Consider the following 19,244-nt stretch of genomic DNA (forward strand, 5'->3'; position numbering starts at 1 on the left):
CATTAATCTCTAGCCCCCTCCCCACCCCCGTCCCCGCCCACAGCTATGCGCATGTGCACAAAGAAGCCAGCAAGAGGTCTGCCAATTGGAGTCCAGCCTGGGTTGCTGACCAATAAAATTGTCAATTAATAAATGGCCACTTTTCTACACCATTGTGTTTTTGAAATGGTGTTGATACACAACAAAAGAAGTCGAATGAACACATTTAACACCTTGTTATTTCAAGTTAGCTTTCTTTTCTGCAAATGTAAATACATATGACAGAAGACAAACTGGGCACACTTTTGTGTTGCATTTTTCTTACTTAAAATACTGCTAAATTTCCAGAAATGTAAAATTGTTCTCAGGGCATAGTATCGGGTAACACTTTTAACCAATGTTCTATTATTAATATTTAAGTTATTTATGCCTGTTTACTACTAGAAGTTGCAATGAACATTTCAGAATTTTACATGTGCTTGGGAAAACCTATAGAATGAATTCTTAAAGGTGGTTTTAAGAAAAGCATAATTTAAGAAAATTATGTTTGTTATGAATACCATTTTAGGAACTGTATTTACAAAAGTCAAAAATTACTCCATACCAGAAAAATATGTATTTACTTGCTTTGTTGGATATATGCAAATATTTGCTCTTACTTTATCCAATTTTTATAATATGATAGGTAAAAAAATGACATCTCACTATTATTTTAATTGTCACACTGTGAGCAGAGTGTGCTGTCTCAATCACTAGTCATTTTTAATTTTACACCTTTGCATTATGCTATCATGTATTTTACTCAAGATACAATTTCTTTGACAATTCCTGCATGGTTGATTTATTAATCACAGCCATCCCTCCCGCTAACTAAGGAGACTCTTTTCCCTTGGCTCATACTCTAGTATTTCTCAATTCTTAGACACATTTTTAACAATGCTCTTTCACCCATGATAATTCATTTATTTTTACAGTGGATTTCCTTAACTTAGAAGTTCAACACCAACACAAGAGAACTCATTTTGAGTTGTTTATTTTTCTTTTTATTTATTATCTAATTATGTATTTGTCATCAGATTTTTCAAGACAGCATTTCTCTGTGTAACAGCCCCAAGAGTCCTGGAACTTGCTCTGTAGACCAAGCTGGCCTCAGACTCACAAAAATCTGCCTGCCTCTGCCTCTACACCTGGCTCCTGAGGTGTTTCTTTAATAATTACACTATATACAGTTTTTCTACAATCAAAGGTGTCATTGCATGATTTCTTGTGGATACCACTTTCCTATCAGCATCCACATTGACTAAGGCAATCTAGAGGAAAAGGTTTTGGAGAATAAACTATAGTAGTTTCTCTATAGAGTCTAATACTTGGCTCATCAGTTGTGACATCAAATCAGGGTAGTCACAACAGAGATGCCATTAGGGAAAACAAAAGTAACTAAACCAGCATGTTATCTTGATGAATGCTATCCTTAGTGAAACTAAATAGCAATCGCTTTGCAAATGGAACAATTGCTAAGGTTGGAAGACCCATGGACCTGTCACAAAGCTCTTCTCTTGGGTCACTTGTGCTGTTTCATTTTTCTGCCACTCTTGCCTGGTTAAACGCCTCACTTATTTGAAGAAGAGAAAAAGAAAGGCAGCTTCTGTGCCTGAGAAGGATCACAGAATGTATTTAATCAAGCATAAAAATTGGAATAGAGGACTAATAAATATGGAATAATACCAAAACGTAAAAAAGTAAGGAAATTATACTATGATCCCACTAAACAATAAACACAAACACACAGAATGCAATAAAGCCCCTATTTCTTTCCAGGAATCAGTAATTTGTCAATGTTTATTTGATATCTAATTTTAACAATCATTGTGCTTCTTTGCTGTGTAGAAGCATTTTGAATGTGTTCTTTTTTTTTAATTAAGAGATTTTCTATTCATTTTACATACCAACCACAGATTACCCTGTCTTCCTTCCTCGAAGCCTTCCTCCCCCGCCCCCCCCCAATTCCCACCTCCTCCAAGGCAAGATCTCCCATAGGGAGTCAGCAGAGCCTGGTACATTCAGTTGAGGCAGGTCCAAGCCCCTCCTCCCTGTACCAAGGCTGTGCAAAGTGTCTCACCATAGGCACTAGGCTCAAAAAAGCGGGCTCATGCACTAGGGACAGGTCCCTATCCCACTGCCTGGGGGCCCCTCAGCAGTTCAAGCTAAACAACTGTCTCGCTTATCCAGAGGGCCTAGTCCAGTACAATGGGGGGTCCTCAGCTATTGGTCCACAGTTCATTTGTTTCCACTAGTTTGGCTAGTTGTCTCTGTACTTTTTCCAATCATGGTCTCAATATCTCTTGCTTGTAGAATCCCTCCTCTCTCTCATCGATAAGACTCCTGGAGCTCTGCCTAGACCCGGCCGTGGATCTCTGCATCTGCTTCCATCAGTCTCTGGATGAGGGTTCTATGATGACAGTTACAGTTTTCAGCCATCAGATCACCAGAGTAGGCCAGTTCAGGCACCCTCTTGACTATTGCCAGTAGCTTATGGAGGAGTCATCCTTGTGGATTCTTAGGAACCTCCCTAGCACTCTGTTTCTCGCTATCCCTATGGTGTTTTCATTTATCATGGTATCTCATTCCTTGCTCTTCCATTCTGTTCCTGTTCCAGCTCAAACCTCCTGCTCCCCTAAGCTCTCATCCCCCATCCCTTGCCCTCCATTACCCACCCCAAACTCCCAGTTTGCTCATGTAGATCTCATCCATTTCTCCACTGCTGGGTGATCCGTGTGTCCTTCCTATGGTTCTTCTCACTAGCTGGCCTCCTTGGAGCTGTGGGTTGCAGTCTGATTATCCTTTGCTTTACATCTAGTATCCACTTGTAAGTGAGTACATACCATGTTTGTCCTTCTGAGTCTGGGTTACCTCACTCAGGATGATATTTTCTGGTTCATCCATTTGCCTGCAAACCTCATGATGTCATTATTTTTTCTCTGCTGAGTAGTACTCCATTGTATATAGGTACCACATTTCTTTAATCCATTCTTCAGTTGAGGGGCATCTAGGTTGTTTCTAGGTTCTGGCTGTTACAAATAATGCTGCTATGAACATAGTTGAGCATGTGTCTTTGTGGTATGATTGAGCATTCCTCAGGTATATGCCCAAGAATGATATAGCTGGGTCTTGAGGAAGATTGATTCCCAATTTTCTGAGAAACTGCCAAACTGATTTCCAAAGTGGCTGTACAAGTTTGCATTCCCACCAAAATTTCTGTTAAGACTGGAAAGGTAGAGGAAACCCAGTGTATGGGCTATGTGCAGAAGTGTTAATATAGTGTCCTCAAGCCCCCACTATGGCAAGCTGTTCAGTAATTGAAGTGTCATAACAGATACACCAGAAACAGCACATTTCTTACAATTATGTATGTTTCTTTTACAAATCCTCATTTAAGCATGTAGACATTTGAGAGCACATAAAAGCAAAAATAGTTTCATCTTTTTAGAAAGTCCAAATAATTTCTAGAAAGGTACAGTCTCCACAGCCATGAATGTCTCAAATGTTAGCCCTAAATGTTTTATTTAGAACAATATTTTGACTCCCTAGGCAACTATTATGCCATTCTTCCCAGAGTACTGATCCAGCAATGGAATTAAAATGGATGTAACTAATCGAGGAATAAACTCTACATATCAGAATAGTCCTTAAAGATATGAAAGATATTACTTGACATGTGGAAAACCATCATAAGAGCCCTGCAAAGTAGCATAATTAAATACAATTTAGCTTTGTCCTGAATCTGCCTATCCTATCAAAACTATTTGTTTGAAAATCAGGTTCTTTATATCTGTCTGAATATGCAGCAAGTTCTTTTCAATCAGTAATACAATAGATGATTATTGTGCTCTTCACAGAAACCTTTAGCATTCATTAAGTTTTCATTATGGAGTTAAGGGGGAAATGGAGAAATGCAATTGCCTTCTGTCAAAAGAATTTACCACATAGTTTGCTTTGGGAGACGGATTGCTACAGAGAGAAGAGAAAGATAATACGATTTGTTAATGATAACCAAACAATATTGTGGACAACCTCGTCATCAGTGTCTTTCATTAGCATGTTATTATTCAATGCTGAGAACGCTACCCATTTTCAATTGTTACACTTCTGGGTTCCGCACACACCCTTCCCTACAAGCCGCTCTGCCTTTCACTTCAAACAACCACTTGTGGGGAATAATCAGCTGCAATTAAAAAGAGAAAAGGCGACAGATAAATATTTGCTTAGCCACACACATGCATATGGAAGTTGTCCCTCTGAAACCTCTAAGTGCTAAGGAGACAGCTGTAGGTAATTGGCAGTTTGCTCTGGGCGGTGAATACAGAAATCAGCATGGTACCATTCTCTTTTTTAAAAGCTTTCTAATTTGAATGATATTGTTTTAATTGGCAAAGACATACTCATAAAGCTATGGATACCATGTACATAGAAAATTGAGTTGGCTCAAAAATGCTTTGTAGAATTGTAGTTTGTTGTTGGCTTTTGAATTTGTTGGAAGTTCAAGCCTAGAACTTTAGACCTCCAAGCAATGTAATCTTAAGAATTGACTCATTTCTTTCATGACAAATATTAGCAAGAGAGAAAGAGAGTCTAGTATTGTCCTACACCCAGAACCAGTATCTCCCAGAAATGGCTGCACACACCTGTGTGACAATGTGTGGCTTTCAGAGTGAAGGTGAGTTTGGCATGTTGGCCTGTCTAACTCAGCATGACATCTACATTGAAAAGAGATTGCTGCCTGGTTTCCTTCAGGAGACTGATTGCTCCAAAGAGAAAGGGAAAAATAATAAGATTTATTAATGGGAGCCAAACAATATTGTGGGCAACCTCATTGGTTTCTTTCATTAGATTGCTATTATTCAACACTGGGAGTGCTTTGCGCGTGAAGAACCATGGTGGTTTGTTGCCAGCAGACTTACTCTTCTGTTTTACCCCGAGAGTAGTGTTGTCTATAAAAAATTACTCATTGGCCTTTTTTTTTTTTGGTCCCAAACATCATGCAGAAGGTAAATGCTGTCACAGTTATTATTTTCATCACACCAAGTTTAGAGTACGTTCTATGCAGTGGTTGATAGACTGTATCATATATTTATTTATATGTATGAAGCACTGCACATATACTCTCAATTGGAAATGTATTTTGTTTCCTCTGAAAATTATGTTTGGAAATAATCAATTAACCACAATTAAAGAATATAGCATACTAGTGTATTTCTTAGGCCATCATCATATATATAGGGGTCCAACCTTTTGACACTGCGACATGTTATCCTCTATAAATGTCTTGGGTTTCATTTATAGCTACCCTGGGATACATGTAGTTCATAAACTGTAGGGTGGATACTCCTGCACTGTTCATGAAATCAATCCTTTGTATGTATTGTGGTAAAATATACTTAAAATAATTTATCCTCTTAATCATTTTAAGTGTACAAATCACTGGAATTAAATAATTCATTCTGCTGTGCAATCAAAACCATCATCATTCTTTATAATAATTTCATCAAAGCCAAAATTATAACTCTTCATCTACTCCCTCCACCTACCACTGCAAATATTTCCCTGTCCTCTGCCTGTGTAAATTGGATTGCCTCATATAAGTAGAATCATGAAGGATAAGTTCTTTTGTAACTGTCTTATTTCACTTCAACTAATATTCTGTATGTGAATTTGTGTTGTAGTAATTTATTTATCTGTGCTGTTTCAGGACGCTTCTCCATCCTCGTGTGGAGTCTTATCCCATTGTCTTCATGTACGTGTGAACCACATTTTATTTATTCAGTCATCTGCGTATAGACATTCATTTTTCTTCAACATTTTAGCTTCAGTGAATATTGCTGCTATGATTATGGATGCAAAAGTATCTTATTGAGATTCTGTTTCCAATTCTTTCAGGCATATGTGATAATTTTTGGAACTTCCTGGCAATGTGAAAATTTCATTGGTAACTCTTTGAAGAATTATCATGATGTTTATAATAATGCCCTCATTATTTAACATTCCATTAATGGTGTCACATAAGCTTCAATTTCACAGAATTTTCACCAAGAATTTCATATTATTATTTTTTTTTACTGAAAATAGACTTTATAATACAATATAATTTGATTATGTCTTCCCCTTCTCCAACTCTACCTCCCCTGCCACCCAAATCTATACTCTTTCTTTCCCTGTGTCATTAGGATAAAATTTTAATATAAAATTAAAAATACAAACTAGAACAAGACAAAACAAAAAAATAAGAGCAAGAGTCAAAGTAAAAGATCAAGAAAAATATATAGATACAGACATACACATTTGCAGACACTGAAATCCTATACAAACTTTCAGGCAATATGAATGTTTCATTGGCAACTCTTTGAGGAATTTTCATCATGTTCATAGTAATGGCCTCACTATTTAACATTCCATTAATGGAAAACCAGAAACTATAACATATATGAAAAGGATCTGTAAGAAAAAAAAAGGCCCTGAAATAGCATTATGAGCATTAAGAGATAAAGAACCTTTGAAAATGCCTGGCAATAAGAAGAGATTCTGGCAATAAGAAGAGATTTGCAGACCCAATGATTCTCCATGAGAGAAAATTAAGTTTTCCTTTGTAAGGAGTTATCATTTGTAAATAGCTTCTGGGTTAGGGATGTAGGTCTATGGCCACTTCCACTCTTATTACTGGGACTCCGTCAGACCCAGACCTTGTTTGTACTGCCACAGTTTTTGTGACTTCATGTGTGCACTGGCCCTGCTGCATTTAGAATGCCTTGTTTCCTTGATGTCCTCCATACCCTCTGGTTCTTGCTATCATTTCTTCTCCTCTTCTTCAGGGTGCCTTCACCCCCAGAGGAACAGATTTCACAGACATCCCCTTGAATATTGAGTGTTTCAAGTTCTCTCACTCTCTGCATATTTTCTGGCTGTGGATCTCCTGTATTTATTCCCATCTGCTGCAGGAAGAAGCCTCTCTGATGATGGCCCAGAAAGACACTGATCTATGAGTATAGCCAGATGTCACTGGGAGTCATTTCTATTGCTATGTTCCACTAGCAGAACAAGTAGTATTTTGTTTTATCTTAGGTCCCTGACCTATCTAGTCTCAGATTCTAAGCCACCTGAGCAGTGTCAGGGATGGGTTCCATCTCGTGGAGTGGGCTGTAAATTCAATCAGATTTTATTTGGTTAGTTCCAAAAACATTGTCACTATTGTACTGGTGCATCTTGCATGTAGGTCGCCATTATAGATTGAAGGGTTTGTCGCTGGGTTGGTGTTTACTTTTCTCCTTTGGTTATCATTCGCCCCTTTCATCATCATGAACACTAGTCAGTAGGGGTGAAGGTTCTAGCTAGGCAGAGGCTCAACTTCTCCTTGTTCAGTGAATTGTGTAGGTGTTGTCTTGTGCAATGGGGATTTACCATCAGTTTCTGGAGCACAACCAATTGCCTTTGCAAACAGCCTGGGTTGTTTGCGGGGCTCCCATGGAACCCCTTTCACCAACCACTCAATTACTTGTAACCTATTACTGCAACTGGAGTCTTCATTTCATGGGGAGAGATGTCTCGTTGGGGATCTGGCTGCACTGTTATGTAGTTGGAAGTTTTCCTATGTCCTGGCCATCCAGACAAATCTCTCACTTGCATCCCCCAAGTAAACACACAGAAGCTTATATTAATTGTGATTACTTGGCCATTAGCTCAGGCTAACTACTGACTAGCTCTTACACTTAAATTAACCCATAATTCTTATCTATGTTTAGCTATGTGGCTTGGAACATTTTCTCAGTTCTGCCTTGTCATCTTTTTTCCTCTGTGTCTGGCTGGTGACTCCTGATTCAGCCTTCCTATTCCCAGAATTCTCCTTGTCTGCTTATCCTGCCTATACTTCCTGCCTGGCTAATGGCCAATCAACATTTTCTTTATCAACCAATCAGAGAAGCACATATTCACAGCATACAGAATGATATTCCACAGCACTGTTATTTGGTGATTCCATTTTAATCACTTAAATGTATATATATATATATATATATATATATATATATATTATATGTGTGTGTGTGTGTGTGTGTGTGTGTGTGTGTGTGTGTGTGTGTATGTATGGGTATGAAACTTCTAGTATATTAGGTTTTTTTATACTCCTCAAATGGCTCTTAGTTTTAGCTGACATTACCTGCATTCCCTCCCTATCCCTCTTCTTCCTCTTGCATTTGATTCTCCTGTTCCCAGTCTTCCTCATCCATTCATATCTATTCTATTTCCCTTTTTGAGGGTGATCCACCTGACCCCCAGTCCTGCACTATATACCTAACCTCTGTGGTATTGCAGAATATTTAAGTTTAAGATGTGTTACATTTATTTATGCTGTGGAACATTTGTTTAATGATGCAAAGATGTGTTGCATTCTTTCATGTTGCATTTGTTTAACTCCATGAAGCCGTGTTACTTTGCCTGTCTAAAACACATGATGGTCTAATAAAGAGCTGAATGGCCAATAGCAAGGCAGGAGAAAGGATAGGTGGGGCTTGCAGGCAGAGAGAATAAATACAAGCAGATATCAGGGAGGAAAAGAAGAAAAAGCAAGAGATCAAGAAGCAGGAAAAGTAGGAGCCAGTCACCTAGACAGCCAGCCATGGAGTAAGTAAGAGTGAAAGTAAGATATACAGAAGTGAAAAAAGGAAAAAGCCCAGAGGAAAAAGGTAGATGGGATAATTTAAGAAAAGCTGGCAAGAAGCAAGCTAAGGCCAGGCATTCATAAGTAAGAATGACCCTATGTATTTATTTGGGAACTGGGTGGTGGACCTCCAAAAGGGTGAAGAGTCAAAAGAGAAAAAGAGTTTAAAAAACTACCTGGTGGTTATATATTTATATGGATTGTAGACTGTTTATTGAAGACTTAACAGCTAGCATTCAGATATAAGCAAATACATACTATATTGGTATTTTGGGGTTGGGGTTACCTCTCTTAGAATTTTTTATTTCATTATATCTCTTTGCCTGTGGATTTCCTGATTTCATTTTTTTAAACAGCTGAGTAATATGTTGGTAAATGTAGCATATTTTCTGTTTCCATTCACTTGTTGACATATATCTAGTCTGTCTTCGAATTCTGGCTTGTGAATAGAGAATGCTGCCATCCAAATGGATATGAGGGACTATACCATTGTAATTGCATTTTTAATTATTTGAGAATTTCCTACTATTACACAATGAGTATAATCATATTCCCTCCTCTCCATTTCCCCCTTCAACTTGTCCCATAACTTCTCCAACATGTCCTCCTTCTAACTTCATGTCTTCTTTTTTTCCCCACTGGAATATTGAGAACCTCCCAGTTAACACATTTTCAGAAAATAAAGACCTCCTCCACTGTTGACTATCCAGTGCCAATAGTTGCTCAGTGAGGGATGGGCTTAGAAATCATATACCTCATGTATGCTAGGATTTTGACCGTCTTTCCCTTTTGCAGGTCTTGTGCAGGTAACCATAGCTTCTGTGACTTCATGGGTGTGAAGGCCACATCAAATATGAAGATAGCATTCACTTCTCTCCATTTATTGCATCTTATATTCCTTTTGTCTCCTCTTTCAGTGTGCACTGAGCTGTGGCGGTGGGAGTCAATATAGATGTCCTGTTTGGAGTGGAGCATTCTGTCTCTAATTCTCAGAATTTCGACCACTTATATATCCCTTTATTGACCATTGTCTACTACCAAAAGAAGATTCTCTGACCAAGGATGAGAGCATCCAGGTCTATGTATATAAGAGTAAATATTTAGAAGGCAATTTGACAGCAGGGCCATTTAGCAAAATAACAATAGCAGGTTCTGTCTCCTATGCTATGGGCTTTTTGCCAGTACCAGATTTAAAATTCCCTCCTGTAGACCAGGCCTCAAATCCATTCAGAAAGCAGTTATGACTCTATTGTATTAGTACTCCGCCTGGCAAGTCAATGCTGCAGCATGCTGGGTCCAGTGCTAGAGAAGACCATTGATGTCCTTTCTCCCCTGGAAGCCCACATAGCCCCTTCTGACACTACGAAAGCTAGCCAGCAGAGAGGAAGATTCCCAGTTAGTTTGAGATTGATTTTTCTATGTCCTGTGATTGAAGTCTGTAGTATTTTCAGCAAGAGGGTTTTACAAACAGTCTGTGCTCTTTTGAAGACTTCCGGGACCTCCCCAATCATAACTTGAAAGGAGGTATCTCACGCTTTGCACTGCAATTTTCATTTCATAACCCATGTATTCTGGAAGAGACCCGGCCTACCCACACAGGGAAATTCTCGTTGTTTAAATTTGTGTTTTCCTGATGGGGACTCTTCAGCTGTTTCTGCATGCTTATTTGCCGTTGTATATAAATTTTAGAGACATGTCTATACGAATTCTCACTCACTCCTTTGGACTTCAGCTTTCTGAGACAGGGTCTTTTCTAAGTACTTCAGGCTGGCCTTGAACTTGCAATGCTTCTTTTTCAATCTAACCAAAGCTGTGACAAAGACATGCATAACCATTCTCAGATACTTGCCCATATTTATGTTTAATTTACTGTTGCTATTGACTTTCAGGAATGTAGCTGGGCGGTGGGGTGGGGTTGCACACCTTTAATCCCAGTCAGTACTTGGGAGGCACAGGCAGGCAAATCTCTGTGAGATTTTGGCTAGCCTGATCAGCAGAATGTTTCAGGACAGCCAGAGAGGTTACACAGAGAAACCCTGTCTCAAGAGAAAAAAAAAGTTTCGGGACTATTAATCCCTATTAAATACTAATTTCCAAATATTATCTCCCATTCTATTATGTTGATAACATCTTTTGATGCCAATTTCCTTCTGATTTTCACAAAATCCAATCTGTCTGTTTATCCTGTAGCTATTCCTTTGGTCTCATATTCAAGAAACAATTGTAAATGATTGACATTTTTTTCTTTGTGTTTTGAATATTGGTGGGTGCTCAAACCAGGGACTCCGAAGGAAGGAAGGAAGTGTTCAACCACTGAACTATATTCACAGACCTACTGTGAGTCTTGTCCTCATGTTTTCCTTAAATAGTTTGACATTTAAGTCCCCTATTTATGTTTGGGTCCATTTGCACTCATTTTTGATAAAGTGTTAGATAAAAGCCCAATTTCACTAGTTTGCATAGGCATGTAGAGATTTCTCAAAATATTTCTTGAAACGAGTGTGTTTTTTTCAGATAATAATTGTCACACCATTCTTGAAAACAACTTGGCTGTCCATGTGAGGGCCTCTAGCTGGGATTTGCTGTGTGTCCTTTTGTTCTATGTATCTGTCTTTATGTCATACTTGACCACATTACCATTTGGAGCTTTGCGATAACTTGTATTGTATTGCTTTGTAAACCTTGTGATTGAACTCAGGGCCTGCCTCACTGAAGTCAATCGTCAGAGCCACAGCTTTATTCTCTTTTGGTTCTGGGCTAAGTATTTAGAGTCCTTTCAATCTCATATATAATTTAGCCCAAGTTTATTTTTATTTCTTAAAAAAAAAAGGCAGCGGAGTTTTGATACCATTGCATTGGATCTATCACTTCAGATGACATCAATATCTTACCAATAATAAGTCTTGCAATTCAGAATATCAAATGTGCCACCATTTATTTATGTTTTCCTCAGTATCTTGGGGACAATGTTATTTTTCTTTTTTGTATAAATGGCATAATTAACTTCAGTTGTCAACTTGACTCATCTGGGAAGACTGAATCTCAACTGAAGAATTGCCTGAAATCAGATTTACCCATGGGCCTGTGGGTATGTCTGTGATACATTTTCCATATTGCTAATGGGGGGAGGAGAGCCTAGCCCACTTTTTGTGATACCACCATGGGCAGGTAGCCTGAGTTGTATAAGAATTCTAGCTGAACATGAGTCAGGATAATCGAGCCATTAACCAGCATTGAGCATAAGAAAATTGATTAAAGTAACACATCATAATAAGAGTCTATAGGGATTAATAGAATCATCTCACCAAAGAAGTAAGACTTCATGTATTTCAATACCCTTACCTAATTAAAAATAATCAATGAAGTCAGAATAGAAATTATCCTACCCAAATACAATGGACGCCCCCAACAACAAAAGTCATACTCAATGGTAACTGCATGTAAAATGTTCCTGTAAGATGAGGAGTAAGGCAAGGTCTCTTTCACCATTTCTACTTATCATAATATTGGAAGTTCTAGCTCAAAAATTAGCAAGAAAAAAAACATAATATATCTAAAGTGGAAAGAAAAATATATCTATTCAAAAATACATTGACCATCCATGGAGAAATCACTAATGAATACACAGACAAAAATAATTTTAGAACACAGTAATAAACACCAGTTGCATTTCACACAATCCAAAAGGAAATTGTGAACACACTTCTATTTATAATAGCAGCAATAAAGATAAACACTCAGGAATTAACAAAGAGAGGAAACACCTAATGATTGTTGTAGGTCCCTTTTTGTTGCTGTGATAAAACGCTAATCAAGATCAGTTTGGGGAGCAAAGGGACATTGGCTTTCAGGTTACAGTTCATCAGTTGAAAAGTGAAGGCAGGAACCTCAGGTAGGCAGGCTTCAGGCAGATACCATGAAAGAATGCTTTTGGTGACACTTATTACTCTGTTGTTTTTCTATTTTCAATGCTCCAGTCTTTCTTATTCCCGTCTTCCAAGCTTTAAATTTAGTTTGTTCATCTTATCATTCTGTGAACTAAATAAGGCATTAATTTTAGGTCTCATTCTGTGTTGGGGTTATCATTATGTATTTCTTCATTAATTCTGTTTTTGTTTCTTTGTGCCACATTTCATACACTTTGCTATATTAAGTTTCAGTCCTTTGGCCATTGTTCTCTGACTTTTCTCATGAGCTCCGTTTTCATCTAGTTGTTTGTAAGACTGTGTTGTTTAATCACCACAAATTGGAGATTTTTTTCTTCCAGTTTTACTTCTGATATTTATTTCTATCTTTGTCCTATTCTGATAGAAGAGCACACTTTATATGCAATTTAAAAAATAGTTTGAAATTAATTTACAGCCCTGTTAAAGATCTCTTCTGGCCGGGCGTTGGTGGCGCACGCCTTTAATCCCAGCACTTGGGAGGCAGAGCCAGGCGAATCTCTGTGAGTTCGAGGCCAGCATGGACTACCAAGTGAGTTCCAGGAAAAAGGCACAAAGCTACACAGAGAAACCCTGTCTCGAAAAACCAAAAAAAAAAAAAAAAAAAAATCTCTTCTGTTGTCCCAATATCCCAGAGTTGAAAGTGTGTGTAATGATATTGGGTAGTATTCTGCATACCTGCTAAATGTAGTGAGCTTGCTGAGCTCAGTTTTCAACTGTCTTTGTATTGTGTGATATATTTTTTCTTAATTTATTTATTTTCTGTTTTTTTTTTTTTGTTTTTTGTTTTCTTTTTTCTTTTTTTTTTTTTTGAGACAGGATTTCTCTGTGCAGCTTTGGAGCCTGTTCTGGAACTTACTCTGTAGATGAGGCTGGCCTCATACTCACAGAGATCCATCTGCCTCTGCCTCCCAAGTGGTGGGATTAAAGGCAATGCACCACCACCACCGGGCTTGATATATTTTTATATCCATTATTGAGGATACAGTATTGAAATATGAAGCTATTATTGTAGAACTTTCTATTTGGCCCTTCAATTATTCCTGTTTTTGTTCTGTATATATTTTCAGTCACCCATTAGAGGTAAATATGCCTCAAATGTTTGTACCTTCTGGACCCAACAGAGCTTTTATCAACTTATGGTGTAATTTTTGCCTCATAAACTTTGTTATTTAAATTCTATTTTGTGTGGTGATATTAGTATATTCTCTTTGGCTCTTTTGCATGGAGTATCTATCCTTTACCTATTTTTACTTTCAACCTATTTTGTCATATACCCAAAGTGAATCTTTTGAAAGATAGTAAATAGTTAATTTTTGTCTATTCTTCTATTTTCTGTGCAAAATCTTAAGACACATTTTATCAATACCAGAAATACAGTGATATTTTAAATTTTTTAAAAAGTGTTAAATTTAAACACGTGCCATGAAAATATTTTAGATGCAAAATCTTAAACAAGATGAACCAAATATGATAGTAATATGTACTTTTAAAGAACATTTTAAGGTCTGAGGGGATGGCTTAATGTGTAAATTACTTGTCACATGCACATGAGAACTGGAGTTTGGATCTTCAGTATCCATGTAAATACCAGGTGGGTTTGGTTGTAAATCTGTAATCTGAGCTCTCAGGATCATGACCATGGTTCCTGGAGCAAGCAAGCTAGCTAGAATAAGCAACCAACCTCTGGATTTCATTGACAGACCTGACTCAATACGTAAGATAGAGAAAGATCAAGAAAACATTCAACACCAATATTTGATCTGAAGACACACATACATTTGTACCCACTCAAATGTGGACACACACCACACACACACACACACACACACACACACACACACACACACACTTGCATAGACACATACACACACATCTCACATGCATGTCAACCCAAAAGAAATTAAATTAATAGAGAAAAATAACTCAAAAACTAGATTGATATTATGTATGTTAAATATTTTTAAAAAATGGGCACATCTATCATGTATTTTTAAGTAGTTTATGTTTTTTACATGTGATATCCTTTTTCTACCACAATGGTGCTGCTAATATAATTTTATTTAGGTTTATTTTCATATGTAGGATATTTTATATTTTTTTTATATAGTGCCAGTGTTTTAGTTTAAATTATATTGCTTATACCTGGATATGGTGATGTACACCTTTGGTCTGGCACTTGGGAAGCAGAGGCAGGTCAATTTCTGAGTTTGAGGTCAGAATGGTTTACAAAGAGAGTTCTAGGACAGCCAGGGCTACACAGAGAAACGCTGTCATCAAAAATATGTGTGTGTGTGTGTGTATGTAGATATCTACATACACACATATGTCTAATTATATAACTATATATTGCTTGTTTACATGTTAAATTTGTAAAAGAAAATTCCATTGACCAATTTTTTTCAATTATTTCATGAAATTTATTAATTTTAGTCATTAAACATTACTTTCCTAGCAATATTTTTAATAATTTTTTTGAGACAGGAGAATACAAGGTTGCTCTGACTCTCACTATGTAGACCAGGTTGGCATAGTGCTCCCCCTGCCTCTGCCTCTTAGGTGCTGGGATGAAAGCCATATACCACTATTTCTGACTATTCTTTGAGCATTTCACTCCATATATTTTGAATATATTCATTCCTCCCTCACCTCACTTCTTAACCACCCTCTGCTCATTACTCTACAGACAGCCTTGAGTTTTTGTTCTTCTATATTCTGGATCCTTATTGAGTCCAGCTTGTGTTCCCCAGCTAATCTTGGGAGTGGACCAGCTGAGGGTTGAAATTTTATTGGCAGTGCTTATTTTTAGGAGCCAATCTTTTTTAAAATTAATTTTACTCTTTGATAACATACACGATTTTAGTAGAGAGAGAGCTGTTTTGTCCGATTGTGTACCCACAGAGAGTCTACTGCCTTCCATCCCTGTGCTCACAGTCACAGTTAAATTCAGTGAGTGATTAAAAAACAAACAAACAAACAAAAATACAAACAAACAAAAAAATAGCCAAGCAAACAAAAATCCTGTAGTTGGGAAAGGGATTCACAGGGATAGGAGTGAGTTGACAGTATGGGAAGGAGATCAGGAAGGGTGTGGGGTGACAACAATCAGAATGCATAATGCATGATATGCATGCATGAACACAATAGCTTGCTTTTCTATGTTGTGGGAGAGTCTGCCTAGCCACTCTTTCTAAAGCCTGCCTGCTGTAAAAAGTTTCAATGTTCATTTCCTTTTTCCACATTCATTTTGCTGACTCTCTGGAAACCCCTGTTTACCCAGCAAACATAGAAGGAGTATTTCAAACACGGGTTTATTGATTCTACCGAGCCAGGCAGTTATGTGAAATGCAAGACATTGGATAAATTTGAATAAATTTTTTGATGAAGAAACATGAAAGTTCTCTGACTCCTAATTATTTCCCAGTAATGTTTTCTGATGGAAAAAAAAAAAAGTTCACAGAAGATTGTTTCGTAAGTGACATTGAACATAGTGAAGTAGTTCCCAAATGTAGGGACAGCCTAAAACCAAACATTGAATAGGGTACCAATTAAGAAACTTGCAATAAAAGGCAATCACCTCTCAGGATGAGAAACAAAGAAACTACCCAGAATTCAAGAGCCCAAACTGCATCCACAATAATGCATCTTGTGAAAGCTGGAAAGGTGGAGGATGAACAATTACTTCCAGGGAGCCAGCTGGTGCAAAAGAGCTCCAGGAAGCAGGTGGTGCTTTTTCTTTTCTTCTAACCATTTATTCCTGACAGGAGCTCCCCATTTTAAGTATGTTTGGAAGTCAGTTCAACAAGAAACAGCGTTTCTTACTTGCAAGTCAGAATCTGAAGTTCAGAGTCCATTGTCATACTTTTTCGGTGAGTGTCTGTTTATCAAACCTTAAGGGACTACAAAAGTAAAGGCAGATAGATGAACAATCTGGGCTTCAGACATAGTTTTTTATCTCAATGTGTCACCAGAGTTTAATTTCTCTTGATAATAGAATACTCAGAATGTTATTAACTTTAACTTTCCATTTCATTTGAGCTTGCTGGCCAGGAGGCAACAGAAATCCAAATGTCAGTCATAATTTTAAATTCAGCAGAATCCTGGTTACAGGCATCTTCATTTGAGAACTATGTGCTATAAAGAGTCAAGCTTAGAGTTAGACAAGAACTCATCTGTCATCAAATGTGTTATCACATCTGGTGTGAGAAGGACCACTATACCTTCCAATTCTTGGGAAAACTATACATTGTATTTCCTGGTGTATTGGTGAAATTTTTAAGGCAACTCCACGTAGTTAAAAGGGAGGTTTATTTTGTGGGGTAACTCACAAATGAAGGGATAGTCTCAATCGGGCTTGGAACTTCCAGATCAAAGCTGGAATGGCTACCCACTACACTGGTGAATCTATACACTTATTCCATATTTTTTTCAGATTACTTTCTTTTCCTAAATGACAATGTAACGAAATTAGCAGAAGTATATTCAATGAATGTATCAGGTCAACTGTGTTGGAGAAATGGGGTAGTTGATGAAATCATCAGAATCAATGGACTTCATTCCTTTATTAGACTTATTGTGGAGAAGCAAAATTTGTATAGTATACTAGCATGGCAAATGAGACATTTCACAAGTCCATGGGTAGTGACAATGTCAAAATATGGTAGATAGCAAAGGCAAGTCACATTGAGTGATGTTCTCAGGAGGATATGAGAAAGAAAATTCTTACCAGTAAAAATAAATCTCAGAGATTAGTAAATTGTTAGCAGATAGTTGGTCAGATAATCCCAAGAAATATCAGCCATGGAAAGTGTGAATGTTGGTCACTGCTTTTGGCAGTCAGCACATTCAAAATTATTAGAAGACAAGTGAGGTTTGGTGAGATGAATTATTGCTGGCTCCTTGTAGTGTCTTTTCTTTAACACTGCTATTTTATGTTTGAGCTGTTGCACACTTACCAGGCTATCTATTTATTAAGCCACTTAGCAGTGGCTGTAGTTCAATAAACAAATGACCAAAATACATATTATTAATTTTTGGAAATTTTTTTCAGGCTGAAAATCTGCCTATCAAGTGGTTTGTCTTTACTATTAGATTTACAGGTTATCTCTGAATTAAGATATATGTCAGCATCCTACTACATCAAGTTATACAGCAAAGGCTTGTGAACAAAGTGAAGTATTTTCAGTCATACAGAACCTGGAGGAGAACATCATGGTGGGTAGAAAAATGGCAAAGATGTAAGACGGTTACATAATATGGGAGTCTAAGCATCCTGCTCACTGTAACTATGTTAGCCCTGCAGACTGGCGCAGTACATAACCCATAGAAAACATTTTAGTTTTCTTGAATTGTGACTATAGAAGACCAGACATGTAGATCAATGGCTTGGATGATTCTAATGCAACCAGAGCAGCACAGATTTCACATCTCTTTGTGTTCTATGGACAAGTGTTCAGTCTTCCTAAGGAACCAGTTCTAATGTAGAAGCAATTTTCTCAATGAAAATAAAATACTAATGTAGCCAGAAGTTTTCCTGTGTCCCGCCTGGTCCGCCGCCACTCAGACCCATATAAATGCACAGAGGCTTATAATTACTTTTAAACTATGTGGCCTAATGACTCAGGCTTCTTGCTAGCTAGCTTTTACATGTTAAATTAACCCATTTCTATAAATCTATACTTGGTCACGTGGCTTGTGGCTTACTGGCACTTTACATCCTGTTTGTTCTTCTGGCAGCTAACAGTGTCTTCTCTGCTCCATCTTTCTCCTTCCTCTTTCTCTAGTTGGAATGTCCCACCTAATCTTGTTCTGCCTCACCATTGGCCAGCTTTATTTATCAACCAATCAAAGCAACATATATTCACAGCTTACAGGACAACATTCCACAGCATACTATCAGGTGAGAAAAGACTTTTTTTCAAGTAGTAGTGAACATCTGGGTTGGAAGGTTCTGGCCATGTGGGATCACTCTGTCATGAACCTCATCTTCAGAAAGTGCACTGCAACAGCAGAATTGGTTCTGTGAAATCTGTCTCCAAAATTCAGACAAACTTATAAGCCTTGTAGTTTGTTTTTAGTGTTGGAAATTTCTAAATATCTCTTTAAATACACTCAATTACTGAATGTTTAGGAGCTTAGCAATGTGTGGCAAGGTGCTGAATTTGGAATTTATATAAACTTTGAAATCAACCTTCTGTAATTTAGCTCACACGTATCTTAGGAAAGAAGGTAACATGTTGCTGTTTTCTGCTCACCACAACCAATGAGTGAGCATGATTGATGTGATGGACTCCAATGACATTCTGTAGAAGAACCAAGTGACCTATTTCCTGAAGATTGTATTATGACAGAGACAATAAGAGTTTACTTATACCAGAAATTAGATTTTTCTCTTCCTACCAGTGAAAGCAAACTGCCCCCTTTCCCTCCATATTATAAAAATGTCAATAGCTATATACAGGAGTTACTCACTATTTTCAGCAGATATACTTCAAGACCCCCAGTGAGTACTTGAAACCATGGACGCTCAGTCCATATAGACTCTGTTTTTATTTCTTCTACAGTCGTTGTGATGAAGTTTACTTTATAAATCCAGCATGACAGGTGGTTTAGAACAA

This window comes from Peromyscus leucopus, chromosome 18 (assembly GCF_004664715.2).
Source record: "Peromyscus leucopus breed LL Stock chromosome 18, UCI_PerLeu_2.1, whole genome shotgun sequence".
Taxonomy (NCBI): domain Eukaryota; kingdom Metazoa; phylum Chordata; class Mammalia; order Rodentia; family Cricetidae; genus Peromyscus; species Peromyscus leucopus.